Raw genomic sequence first — 10,960 nt, 5'->3', positions numbered from 1 at the left:
TAAATTCCTCTGTGAAAGATGTGCTCCTTATACCAGGAGGAAAGTGACGTTTTTCATCGTCAGGGATGAGAAGTTGAGACCGAGAGAACTCTACACAAACTTTATTTGTTCAAATGATTCTTAACTCCCTCTAGTCTTCCACATCGTGTAAATCACTTTTCGACAATTGCCCACTTTGTTCAACCTAATATAAAAGCAAGTTAGTGTCACCATTTCTCTGGGTCTTCATTCTTTATGAAGCCTCCTGGGTCCTGTGAGACTCGTGTTAAATAAACTGGTGTGCTTTTCTCCTGTTGGTCTGTCTCATGTCAATGTAGCTGTCAGACCCAGCCCAAAAGAACCCTAAGAGGGTGAAGGGGGGCAGAACTTGTCGCCACAAAATATGCCTCTTTGGCATGAGGATTTGTTTAGGCTGATCATTTTTGAGAAACAGCAGACACTGGAGAGGCTTTGAAAACTGAGACGTTACCCTGGGAGTTCCTCACTTTTCCTGGGTGTCTCCCATGTATACAGGGAGCATACAGGTTATTCAACTTCTGTTGGTTTTCCTCGTGTTATTCTGTCTCTTATTACAGGGGATCTCAGCCAAGAGGCTAGAGGGTAGGGGGAACATTATTTTTCCTTCCCCATGTCAACTACAAATTGGCACTTGCCATCCACCTCTACAAGGATTAAATCACATTTAATCCTGCAGCAGTTGCTGCAGCCGCTGACCTTCGACACCCCCTGAAAGGAGCTCAGGGTGGAGAGCAGAGATGAGGCACTCTGTGCTCTGGGAAAAAGTGGCAGAACAGGTCTTCAGATAGTTAGATATTTTCAGGAGCTGATTTTATGAGCCCACTTCTTGTATCTCCTCGTACCTAGAAAAGCACTAAAATCCTTCATGGTGACGTCTGCTCCTTGCGACTAGCAGAAACCTTCTGCAAAAAATATGTGTTTGACTGCATGTACTCCCCCTTCACCAAAATCACATCTATACTGGCCTTCCCCCCAACCTCTTTGGAGCGATTTCTCAGAGCTATCTGAGATGCTATCTCCCAGGCTATAGTCCTCATTTTGCCCCCAATAAAACTTAACTCACAACTCTCACATTGTGTGTTTTTTTTTTTTTAAGTTGGCACTCACAAGGGTAAAGGTAAACGTTGGCTTCCAGGATCAGAGTCTGTGTTTTAACAACATCTTTGGAGGTTAAAATTTGGGAAACCTGCCTTTATGGCACTTAAAGCCTGCAAGGTTGAAGTGGCTGCTTTGACAGCATTTCACCTGCTGGACCAGTCCCCTCTCGTGCTTTGGCCACTAACAAAGTCTTTTGCTTACCTCTGTCTACCTTCTCCAGGGCTTAAAGGCACTTAGCTGACTCTTCACCTCAAGAATAGGTCACTACTCAGCCATCAAAAAGAAGGAAATTTTGCCCTTTGCAACAACATGGATGGACCTGAAGGGCATTATGCTAAGTGAAATAAGTCAGACAGAGAAAGACAAATACTGAATGATATCACTTACATGTGGATTCTAAGAAATATAACAAACTAGTGACTATAACCAAAAAGAAGCCGACTCACAGATATAGAGAACAATCAAGTGGTTAGCAGTGGGGAGAGGGGTAATATAGGGTAGGGGATTAAGAGGTACAAGCTGTTATGTATAAAATAAGCTAAAAGGATATATGTAGGGAATATAGCCAATATTTTATAATAACTATAAATGGAATATAATCTTTAAAAATTGTGAATCACCTGTAACTTATTAATATTGTACATCAACTATACTTCAATTAAAAAAAAAAGAATAGGACACTAACCTGCATGCTTCATGGCTCTGATGACCTGTGCCACAGGTGGGTATGAAGGAGTGGAGGTTTCTCAGAACACATCCACCTTGAGTATGTTTTTCTTACACCCACACTCTTCTATTTTTAAACTCCAGGTGTAGAGAACTCACCCTGCCTTCAGCTGACTTTTTCACATTCTTCATTCAACATTTTGGCCAGGTTTGGTAGGGTCACCACTTCCTGTCACCAAGGTTTTCCTCTGAACTCATCTCTCTGGAGATGTCCACCTTAATAAAGGAAACAGAAAGAAAAGGAAGGCTTGGCCCTTTTCCTATGTTGTTCAATTTTCTAAATACTGAAATGAAATGCTTTTTGCTAACAGGTCTTCTGCAATAATGAAATGAATGATTTATCAAGTTTAACTGAAAATATTCTAATTTAAAAAAGAAGCATATATTTTTACCTCAACAGGGTAGCTTATGTGGGGAGACAAAGTAAACAGCCTCAAATCTTTATCTTCCTTCTTCTTCCCTAAAAAAGCATAAAAACATTTACATACATAAACAACTGAAGAAACAGCTTGGTGATTCTACTATCAGAATACTTGCAAAAAGCGAAAAACACTCCAATCTGTTGTATTTGCCAGCATTTCCCCCCACCCAGTTGTTCACCTACAATGATTAGTTGAACAAATAGGGGCAAGAGATTAAAATCTCTCAACGGAAATTTTCTGGCCAGCTCTTGGTGGCGGACTCAAAATACTAAAACATAAGGGACCACTTCTGATCAACCTATGTGACTACAAAGCACCCATATAGGAGACAAACATTTGTGAGTCACTGAAAATAAATCAGGAAATACAAGTGATGAATTATTTTATTCTGTCATGAAATCTAACACATTAGATATGTTCCCCCGTACATGTGTTAGATATTGGGCTACAACTAGATACATGATATTAACATTGGAGTAAAACTACACTTAATAATAACTTGGATTATTTATTTATTTATTTATTTATTTTTACTGCTGGAGTCAAATTCACTCCAGTGATTTTTTTCACCAGTACTGTATTGTAAAAAATTTTGAACATACAGAAAATTTGAAAGAACTGTGAAGGGAACACCCACACGCTCAGTACCCAGATCCTGCGTGAACACCTGGCTCTCGGCCCGTCTGTCCATCCTCCGTCTGTCCATCCTTTTCCAGGCACCTGGTTCCCTTTAGTTTCTGCGCCTTTGGTCTCTCTCCAGAGGCTCCAGGCAGTTGTTGTTTTATGTCTTGTTGAAAGGTGATCATTCTATAAGGCAGGGCTGGGCTTGTGGGAACCACTTCCCCATTTCTGGAAGCACAGCCCTTCCTTGGGTTGTTTTTTGTTTTGTCCCTTGGAGACTGTTCTCAGAAGTTAAGCTTTTCCCCTATGAAGAAACAGACTCTCCCCTCTTCTCTCTAGCTCCCACCAGCACAGGAGGGCATGGCTGTGGGTCCCACTGGGACACCTTCCTTCCCTCCTTCTTCTCTGTTTCCAGGTGGTCGCTTAGGTTGTCTCAACTCCGTGGAGAAGGCGTCCAAATGTCCAACTCTGGACTCCTCTATGCATATGAGCTGTCCTCCCCCTCCCGACCAGCAGCATCCCACTGCGGGGGCAGGAAGAAGGCTCCTACCTGACCATTTCCGTTCTTCGATGTTGACTTGACCCACAGGAGAAATTCGGTTTCCTCGCCACACTCAACGGAGGAAGTGATGGGCACTTTTCCGTTATCCTTCTCTGAGTCCTGCTGGTCACCACAAGGCCCTTCATCTCAGCTGGGCACAGGGCTCGGCCAGCCAGCCACTGTCCAAGCAGAAGTCTAAGCCAGGATGGGACGCCAGGGCCTCGTCTTGCAGTGACCCTCGTGCTTGACCAGTGATTCTCAGGAAGTTCCCGTCCCATTCACAGGAGAAATCCAACTCGCTGATTTCCTGAAGCAGAAAGAAAGCATCCCATCCATCTGCAGCAGGGAAGGTGGGATCAGCTCTCACTGCAAATGAGGCCCAAGGAAGCCAGCTGACACCCGCCCCCCTGGACTCCTCACCAGAGGGTGGGCTGGGATCAGGAGACTGGGCTGTGGTGCAGGTTGCGGGCCACCGGGTCAGTCCTGCCACTTGGGGGAAGGCTGAGGTGTCTGGTCCTAACTGTTGGTGTCTCTGTTTAGAGCGTCGTGAACTACTGCTTCTTTATTCTCAGTTAAGGACTCTACTCACCACTTCCTGGGCCAGTGGAAACCTCCCACGCAACATGCTTTTCCCTGAAAAGATGGAAGATGAACGTGTTTCAGTTGTCTTGACTAGCAACCCTGAAAATGAAACTCAGTGAGTGCCTGGCAATTGCAGGAACCCTGATTGACAGGGATAATTCAAGACAAAATCCTTGCTTAGATGCACTCATGATGCGTTTATCATTATAAAAAACACGGAGAACTTGAGGTGGGTTGGGCACCCCTCAACACCCAAGGTGTGAATGTAGAGTCTAGATAATTAATTCTCACCCTCACCTTCCTTTTAATCGAGAAATTTCTTTTTTTTTTTTTTTTTTTGGTACGCGGGCCTCTCACTGTTGTGGCTTCTCCCGTTGCGGAGCACAGGCTCCGGACGCGCAAGCTCAGCGGCATGTGGGATCTTCCCGGACCGGGGCACAAACCCGTGTGCCCTGCATTGGTAGGCAGACTCTCAACCACTGCGCCAGCAGGGAAGCCCAGTCAGGAAATTTTTATCTCACCATCACTTTCTTCATTTCAGCTTACATTGAGCTGGGAGCTGCCACCTTGTGGCCATAAGGTATTACTGCACTTCTAAGGACACAGGAACACTGACGGTCTTCCCCGGAATTGTGGATACACAGAACAGAGAAACTTGACATCTTCCAGCTCTGACTCACCTAAGACAAGAGGCAGGTGAAGCCCAGAGTCACCAGCCGAGTGAGTCGCAGCCTAACTGAGAAGGACTGCCATATAGGAAACTGGCTTCTTCTTGCTCAGTTAGTTTTAAATGTTTGAGGATGTTGAAAATTTGGTTGTTTTTTAATATATTAAAATACGACTTTTCTTCAACTTAAAGCAAATATAAAATTGGAACCCTTCACTCGCATTCCCCAGCCCCTCTCCGGATTTGTGGAGGCCAACACACTGTCTTTCTTTCTTTTTTTTTTTTTTTCTTTTTGCTGTATGCGGGCCTTTCACTGTTGTGGCCTCTCCCGTTGCGGAGCACAGGCTCCAGATGCGCAGGCCCAGCGGCCATGGCTCACGGGCCCAGCCGCTCCGCGGCATATGGGATCCTCCCAGACCGGGGCACGAACCCGTATCCCCTGCATCGGCAGGCGGACTCTTAACCACTGCGCCACCAGGGAGGCCCCTGTCTTTCTTTTTATTTTATTTTTTTGCGGTACGCGGGCCTCTCACTGTTGTGGCCTCTCCCGTTGCGGAGCACACGCTCCGGACGCGCAGGCTCAGCGGCCACGGCTCACGGGCCCAGCCGCTCCGTGGCATGTGGGATCTTCCCGGACCGGGTCACGAACCCGTGTCCCCTGCATCGGCAGGTGGACTCTCAACCACTTCGCCACCAGGGAAGCCCCACACACTGTCTTTCTTTTTTTTTTTTTTTTTTTTTTTGCGGTACGCGGGCCTCTCTCACTGTTGTGGCCTCTCCCGTTGCGGAGCACAGGCTCCGGACGCGCAGGCTCAGCGGCCACGGCTCACGGGCCCAGCCGCTCCGCGGCATGTGGGATCTTCCCGGACCGGGGCACGAACCCGTGTCCCCTGCATCGGCAGGCGGACTCTCAACCACTGTGCCACCAGGGAAGCCCCACACTGTCTTTCTTGATCAACATTTTCAGTGCCAGCATTAGGGGTGTACAACCTGCATCTCTCACGAACATTACACATGTTTTAGTTCACCTCACCTATAAATTCTGAATTAGTGACTCTAACTTAATCAAGTTTTTGAATAGACTTACATGGAATCAAAATATCCACTTTGAGGGGCTTCCCTGGTGGCGCAGTGGTTGAGAGTCTGCCTGCCAATACAGGGGACACGGGTTCGAGCCCTTGTCTGGGAGGATCCCACATGCCGTGGAGCAACTGGGCCCATGAGCCACAACTACTGAGCCTGCGCATCTGGAGCCTGTGCTCTGCAATGAGAGGCTGCGACAGTGAGAGGCCCTCGCTCGCTGCAACTGGAGAAAGCCCTCACACAGAAACGAAGACCCAACACAGCCAAAAATAAATAAATAAATTAATTAATTAAAAAAAATCCACTTTGAAAATAAATGCAAGGTTGTAAATTTGATAATTATTGTTATGCTTCTCTTTATGCACAGGAAATACAGAGAGATCTTAAAATTACATTAAGTTACTCTTTTCAATAACAAACTATTAATGTGGATTCAGATTATAAACTATTCAACTTAAAATGTGCAGCAGCCTCTCGTGGAGCTATGAACGTATGTTAAGGCAAGAAAGCCTATCTTCTATTTCATCTGCTGAAAAACTGGTTACTATTTTAAACAAGGTGATGTGATAACAAGGTAATAGGTTAAGGTAATGAGGACTAATGGATGTCAGATTTTGTTTTAAACTTGGTCATTGCAGCCTTAAGTATTGGTATGGTAGAACCTCAACTTGTCTTTTTTTCAGAATTCTAATGCAAAGACCCCAGGTTGGTACAGAGACCCCACCTGTAGGGAGTCTCTTTCCCATCCGTCCTCCCTCTTCCTTTAACCCCAAACTCAAAAAGCCAGATTCATCTAAGCGTAAAAGAGATTTTGGTTGAAAAAGTCTATAAACCCCAGAGCCTAGAGACATGGTTGGGATAAAGATTGTTAGTGCTTTGGAAAGTAAAAAGTATTCTTTTTTCCTTGATAAAGTTATCCTTTCCTTTTCCAGTTCTCTGGTTTCAAATGATAGAGACTATAAGGAAATAAACATTAAAATACCCTGCTACAGAAAGAGATCACTGGGCATTCCATTGATTTTTGGAAACTAAAAATAAAGAAACTAAACCCCTGCTTCCTCAGAGCCACTGGTTTCACTTTCCTCTGATTGAGCCCTAAACTCCTGGGGTCAGATTCCCAGCCTCATGTCTGCTGTATGTGTAGCAGGGGCAGTTTTATTTCCGGCCACTCCATTCCTAAGAATTCTGCTTGTAGCTAATGAGGTTAAAGGCTAAGGCTCAGCCCACCCCACTCTGATAAACCAAGAAAGGCCAGGGATTAGTTTGCCTAATCCACCAGAGGGCAAACAGCAGAAGCAAGAAGAACTACAATCCTGCAGCCTTTGGAACAAAAACCACACTCACGGAAAAACAGACAAGATGAAAAGACAGAGGGCTGTGTACCAGATGAAGGAACAAGATAAACCCCAGAAAAACAACTAAATGAAGTGGAGATATGCAACCTTCCAGAAAAAGAATTCAGAATAATGATAGTGAAGATGATCCAGGACCTCAGAAAATGAATGGAGGCAAAGATGGAGAAGATGCAAGAAATGTTTAATGAAGACCTAGAAGAACTGAGGAACAAACAAACAGAGATGAACAGTACAATAACTGAAATGGAAAATACGCTAGAAGGAATCAATAGCAGAATAACTGAGGCAGAAGAACAGATAAGTGACCTGGAAGACAGAATGGTGGAATTCACTGCTGCGGAACAGAATAAAGAATGTAAAAGAAATGAAGGAAGCCTAAGATACCTCTGGGATAACATTAAATGCAACAACATTCGCATTATAGGGGTCCCAGAAGGAGAAGAGAGACAAAGGACCCAAGAAAATATTTGAAGAGATTACAGTCAAAAACTTCCCTAACATGGGAAAGGAAATAGCCACCCAAGTCCAGGAAGTGCAGAGAGTCCCAGGCAGGATAAACCCAAGGAGAAACACACCAAGACACATAGTAATCAAATTGGCAAAAATGAAAGACAAAGGAAAATTACTGAAAGCAGCAAGGGAAAAACAACAAATAACATACAAGGGAACTCCCATAAGGTTAACAGCTGATTTCTCAGCAGAAACTCTACAAGCCAGAAGGGAGTGGCATGACATATTTAAAGTGATGAAAGGGAAGAAACTACAACCAAGATTACTCTACCCAGCAAGGATCTCATTCAGATTAGATGGAGAAATCAAAAGCTTTACAGACAAGCAAAAGCTAAGAGAATTCAGCACCACCAAACCAGCCCTACAACAAATGCTAAAGGAACTTGTCTAAGTGGGCAACACAAGAGAAGAAAAGGACCTACAAAAACAAACCCAAAACAATTAAGAACATGGTAATAGGAATATACATATCGATAATTACCTTAAACATGAATGGATTAAATGCTCCAACCAAAAGACACAGGCTAGCTGAATGGATACAAAAACAAGACACATATATATAAGCTGTCTACAAGAGACCCACTTCAGACCTAGGGACACATATAGACTGAAAGTGAGGGGATGGAAAAAGATATTCCATGCAGATGGAAATCAAAAGAAAGCTGGAGTAGCCATACTCATATCAGATAAAATAGACTTTAAATAAAGAATGTTACAAGAGACAAGGAAGGGCACTACATAATGATCAAGGGATCAATCCAAGAAGAAGATATAACAACTATAAATATATATGCACCCAACATAGAAGCACCTCAATACATAAGGCAACTGGTAACAGCTATAGAAGAGGAAATTGACAGTAAAACAGTAATAGTGGGCGACTTTAACACCTCACTTACACCAATGGACAGATCATCCAAAGAGAAAATTAATAAGGAAACACAAGCTTTAAATGACACAATAGACCAGATAGATTTAATTGATATTTATAGGACACTCCATCCAAAAACAGCAGATTACACTTTCCTCTCAAGTGCACATGGAACATTCTCCAGGATAGATCACATCTTGGGTCACAAATCAAGCCTCAGTAAATTTAAGAAAACCGAAATCATATCAAGCAACTTTTCTGACCACAACGCTATGAGATTAGAAATCAGTTACAGGGAAAAAAACATAAAAAACACGAACACATGGAGGCTAAACAATACATTACTAAATAACCAAGAGATCACTGAAGAAATCAAAGATGAAATAAAAAAATACCTAGAGACAAATGACAATAAAAACACGATGATCCAAAACCTATGGGATGCAGCAAAAGCAGTTGTAAGAGGGAAGTTTATAGCAATACAAGCCTACCTCAAGAAACAAGAAAAATCTCAAATAAACAATCTAACCTTACACCTAAAGGAACTAGAGAAAGAAGAACAAACACAACCCAAAGTTAGCAAAAGAAAAGAAATCATAAAGATCAGAGCAGAAATAAATGAAATAGAAACAAAGAAAACAATAGCAAAGACCAATAAAACTAAAAGCTGGTTCTTTGAGAAGATAAACAAAATTGATAAACCATTAGCCAGACTCATCAAGAAAAAGAGGGAGAGGACTCAAATCAAGAAAACTAGAAATGAAAAAGGAGAAGTTACAACAGACACCCCAGAAATACAAAGCATCCTAAGAGACTACTACAAGCAACTCTATGCCAATAAACTGGACAACCTGGAAGAAATGGACAAATTCTTAGAAAGGTATGAACTTCCAAGACTGAAACAGGAAGAAACAGAAAATATGAACAGACCAATCACAAGTAATGAAATTGAAACTGTGATTAGAAACCTTCCAACAAACAAAAGTCCAGGACCAGATGGCTTCACAGGTGAATTCTATCAAGCATTTAGAGAAGAGCTAACACCATCCTTCTCAAACTCTTCCAAAAAACTGCAGAGGAAGGAACACTCCCAAACTCATTCTATGAGGCCACCATCACCCTGATACCAAAACAAGACAAAGATACTACAAAAAAAGAAAATTACAGACCAATATCACTGATGAATATAGGTGCAAAAATCCTCAACAAAATAGTAGCAAACAGAATCCAACAACACATTAAGGGGATCACACACCATGATCAAGTGGGATTTATCCCAGTGATGCAAGGATTCTTCAATATACACAAATCAATCAATGTGATACATCATATCAACAAATTGAAAAATAAAAACCATAAGATCATCTCAAGAGATGCAGAAAAAGCTTTGGACAAAATTCAATACCCATTTATGATAAAAACTCTCCAGAAAGTGGGCATAGAGGGAAACTACCTCAGCATAGTAAAGGCCATATATGACAAACCCACAGCAAACATCATTCTCAATGGTGAAACACTGAAAGCATTTCCTCTAAGATCAGGAACAAGACAAGATGTCCACTCTCGCCACTATTATTCAACATAGTTCTGAAAGTCCTAGCCATGGCAGTCAGAGACAAAAAAGAAATAAAAGGAATCCAAATCAGAAAAGAAGTAAAACTGTCACTGTCTGCAGATGACATGATACTATACATAGAGAATTCCTAAAGATGCCACCAGAAAACTAGTAGAGCTAATCAATGAATTTGGTAAAGTTGCAGGATACAAAATTAATGCACAGAAATCTCTTGCATTCCTATATGCTAACAACGAAAGATCAGAAAGAGAAATTAAGGAAACAATCCCATTCACCATTGCAACAAAAAGAATAAAATACCTAGGAATAAACCTATTTGAGGAGGTACAACACCTGTACTCAGAAAACTGTAAGACATTGATGAAAGAAATCAAAGATGACACAAAGAGATGGAGAGATATACCATGTTCTTGGATTGGAAGAATCAATATTGTGAAAATGACTATACTACCCAAAGCAATCTACAGATTCAATGCAATCCCTATCAAATTACCAATGGCATTTTTTACAGAACTAGAACAAAAAATCTTAAAATTTGTATGGAGACACAAAAGACCCTGAATAGCCAAAGCAGTCTTGAGGGGAAAAAATGGAGCTGGAGGAATCAGACTCCCTGACTTCAGACTACACTACAAAGGTATAGTAATCAAGACAGTATGGTACTGGCACAAAAACAGAAATATAGATCAATGGAACAGGATAGAAAGCCCAGAGATAAACCTATGGTCAACTAATCTGTGACAAAGGAGGCAAGGATATACAATGGAGAAAGGACAGTCTCTTCAATAAGTGGTGCTGGGACAACTGGACAGCTACATGTAAAATAATGAAATTAGAACACTCCCTAACACCATACACAAAAATAAACTCAAAATGGATTAGAGACCTAA

This window comes from Mesoplodon densirostris, chromosome 16, assembly GCF_025265405.1.
Source record: "Mesoplodon densirostris isolate mMesDen1 chromosome 16, mMesDen1 primary haplotype, whole genome shotgun sequence".
Taxonomy (NCBI): Eukaryota; Metazoa; Chordata; class Mammalia; order Artiodactyla; family Ziphiidae; genus Mesoplodon; species Mesoplodon densirostris.
This window is presented reverse-complemented; position numbering follows the sequence as displayed.